This window comes from Mustela nigripes, chromosome 13 (assembly GCF_022355385.1).
Source record: "Mustela nigripes isolate SB6536 chromosome 13, MUSNIG.SB6536, whole genome shotgun sequence".
NCBI lineage: Eukaryota > Metazoa > Chordata > Mammalia > Carnivora > Mustelidae > Mustela > Mustela nigripes.
Genome location: NC_081569.1, coordinates 47,980,374 through 47,983,990, shown reverse-complemented (window position 1 = coordinate 47,983,990; position 3,617 = coordinate 47,980,374). Strand labels below are relative to the sequence as shown.

Genomic DNA, 3,617 nt, shown 5'->3' with positions numbered 1-3,617 from the left:
TCCTTGGGTAGGTAGTTCTATACCTGAGTGCCCATTCCATGCAGGGTGCTGAGAGGAGACGAGGCAGCAGTCTGCGGGAGTCATGATCTGGGCCTGTAGGCTCACAGGCAAGGTAAGGTATACATGGGGACAATCACAAGATGGCGAATGGCAGGGGACAGCGACTCAGTGTGAGCACAGGGGGTGGGAGTAGCTTGCTGATGGTCAGGAAAGCAAAGCTTCCTTGAAGTTTACACGAGGCAGGCAGGGAAAGGCGCCTAGCACTTAACTAGCCACACAGAGGGTGGGGACAAGGTCTGCCCTGAGGGAAATGACAGGATACAAAGTGGAACATCTGGGGCGAGCCTGCGTCACTGAGGGAAGGAGGATGGCATTCAAGGTGGAAAGACAGGGTTAGGCCAGAGAATAGAAAGCTTCCATCCAGGACGGCTGGAACCCACTGAAGGGGAGGAAATGCACCTACAAGCCTGTGAGGTGGGGCTGGAACAACTTCCAGGGCAGAGGAAACTGGGAGAAAGCTCTCAGCCCACACGCTGGTGCATTAAAGCCTGGGTAGCGGGAACCTAAAAGGAAAAAAGCTAAGGCTGGGCTAAAGGGCAAATTTGGAACATTTATGTCCCTTGCATTCAGACGCTCATGGCAAACTGCACTAAAAGCTAACTGAGTGTTTAATGATTTTGAATAAATATGTGTAAAATTGGAGGTTCTTTTTTACCCCAATGGTTATTTCCACTTTTACCCTAAATGCAAAAATATTGGTCACATGATAAAGAAGCCAAAATTTTTTCAGCTTATTATTTTTTTAGCCCTGGAAAATATTCGAAAGCAAAAGCAAATCAAATGTAGATACAAGGAAAGTTCATTTTTGAAAATGCTATATTTAGATACCATTCATTTGTAGCACTTAAAACTAATATTATTTAGATTCAGTATTTCAGTATTTATTACCTTGAACCTGCACTGTCCAGCATGTAAGCCACTAGTAAGTATATGAAATGTAGCCATTCAAGTGTAAATTATATACCAGATTTCAAAAACAGTACAATGAAAGAATGTAAAATGCCTTTTTAATAATATTTATATTGATTTCTTATTGAAATGGTGATTTGATAGTGTTAAATAAAATATATTGTTAAAATTAATTTTACCTATTTCTTTTTGTTTTTTAACATAACTATTAAAAAAGTAAAATTATATATGTGTTCACATTTGTGGCTCACATTATATTTCTACCAGGCAGTGCTATTTTAAAAGTTTCATTCGTCTAGAAATATTATGTTACGGAGTGGCCCATACCACAGTTAATAATATTAACAGGTGGGAGGGGTTTGCAGGCCCTGTGAAACAAAAAATTGTTCCATACATTTCTATTTTCTTCCAGGCTGAATCTATGATTTAGTGATAAGTCCTACAACTACCTTGAAGCACATGGTATATTACATGCTTTCAAGGACAGCCGTTTCTGTGATTATGATTTCTTTTCCCATAGGGGAGGAGATACAAAAGAAGTTTGCAATAAAAATTTCCATTCGTTAACAAGTTTTAATAATAAATACTTTAGGTTATCACTAAAGCATAATAAATAATGTGCCTGCATAATTTTAGCACCAATTTACAAAATCTACATGCAGCCAGCAGTAGACCCTTACTGAACAGGTGTGATGTTTTGTTCTCATTGCTGTTGTTTAATTAGGTCTCTTAAGTGTCTTTTAATCTTCAGCAGTCCCTTGCTGCTGTTGCTTGTTTCTCTTTTTCTGTGGCCTTGACTTTTTGAAGATTTGCAGTCGAGTGCCTTGTAGAATATTCTGCATGGTGTCCTTTTACTTGCTCCACACTCCCCTGAATTCCTGGAAATGAAAGATCGGGTCTAGAGAAGCCTGATTACATTCAGGCCACACGGTTTAGTAAGAATAATGGTTGATGTTATGTACTTAGTATTGCATCATATTAGGAAGCACGTATGTCAGGTTTTTCTACAATTCATGATGTTAAACTGGTCACGTGTTTAAAGTGGCAATTGCCAGGGGCACCTGGTTGGCTCAGTTGGTGGAGTGAGCGACTCTTGATCTCGGAGCTGTGAGTTTGAGTCCTGTATTGGGAGCAGAGATTACTCAAATTAATTAACCAATTAATTTTTAAAAAGCAGTCATTGCCAGATTTTTCCATGGCAAAAGTATATGTTTCCATTTGCAATTAAAAGTAATCTTGTAGATGATACCAGTTTCGTAATAACTGTTCGCTTAATGGTTGTAGCATCTATTACCAAATTCTTGCTTGAACCAATTATTTCATTAGAAGTTGCAAAATGGTGATTTCTAAATTCTCCAGTTCCTTTTACATCTATTAGCTGGCACTCTGCTGTAAAGAATCATTGTTTTCTCTCTTTCTCTCCTTTTGATTACCATGAGTTCATGGATTGTAGCACTTAAAACTAATATTATTTAGATTCAGTATTTCAGTATTTATTAATTTAATTAATTTAATAATTTACAATCAAGTATAGCATCATTTTGATGCTCAAGTTGTCCCAAATTTGGCCAATGTCCTTTAGACATACCCCATCATTATTTGAGCACTGCCTTGCTTTCTGGTACAATGAAATGTTCCAGGCTCACCTTGTACTTTCTCCACTCCAAACTGGGTTTCTTTTAGTGAAGAAGGCTATTTAGAAGCCAAGATCTGGACCTTAGGTATGCTCAGTGCACAAGGGTCTCTCAATGAACAGTCTTTTAAATTAGGGTATAATTCACATACCATAAAATTCACACTTAAAAGTAAATAATTCAAAATGCAAATCGAAACCACAATGAGGGATGCCTGGGTGACTCAGTCAGTTAAGCTTCTCCCTTTAGCTCAGGTAATGATCTCAGGGTCCTGGGATCGATCCCCCCGTCGGGCTCCCAGCTCAGTGGCGAGTCTGCTTCACCCTCAGCCTCTGTGATTGCTTTCGCTCTCTCTCAAATAAATAAGTAAAATCTTACCAAAAAAAAAAAAAAAATCAAGGAAGCAAGCAAGAACAATGAGTGCTCTCTTCAGCAGCCTATATACTGAAATTGGAACAATACAGAGAAGGTTAGTATGACCTCTGGACCAGGATGACATACAAATTTGTGAAGTGTAAAAAAAAAATCCATAAGGAGATACCATTTCACAACCATTAAGATGGCTATCATAAGAAAAATAATTTAGGGGCCCCTGGGTGGCTCAGAGGGTTAGGTCTCTGCCTTCGGTTCAGGTCATTGTCCCAGGGTCCTGGAATCGAGTCCCACATCGGGCTCTGTGCTCAACGGGAGCCTGCTTCTTCCTCTCCCTCTGCCTGCCATTTCCTCTTTTTGTGCTCAATCTCTCTGTCAAATAAATAAATAAAATCTTTAAAAAAAAAGAAAAGAAAAATAATTTAAACAGAGAATAACAAATGTAGGTAAGGATGTGGAAAAACTAGAATCCTGTGCACTGCCGATGGGAATGTAAAATGGTATAGCCGCTATGGAAAACAGCATGGCAATTCCTCAAAAACTCTAAATAAAATTTCCATATGACCAGCAATTCCATTCTTAGGTTATATACCCCAAAGCACAGAAAGCAGGGTCTCAAAAAAGGTATTTGAACACCCATGT

At 38.8% G+C, this 3,617-nt stretch overlaps 1 non-coding gene across 1 annotated transcript; it reads left to right on the top strand.

The window, feature by feature from the left end:
* The first annotated feature begins 3,023 nt into the window (after positions 1 to 3,023).
* Positions 3,024 to 3,130, top strand: LOC132000423 (U6 spliceosomal RNA). Its single transcript, XR_009399298.1, has one exon. It is a non-coding gene; the product is annotated as a U6 spliceosomal RNA (small nuclear RNA).
* Positions 3,131 to 3,617: the final 487 nt, after the last annotated feature.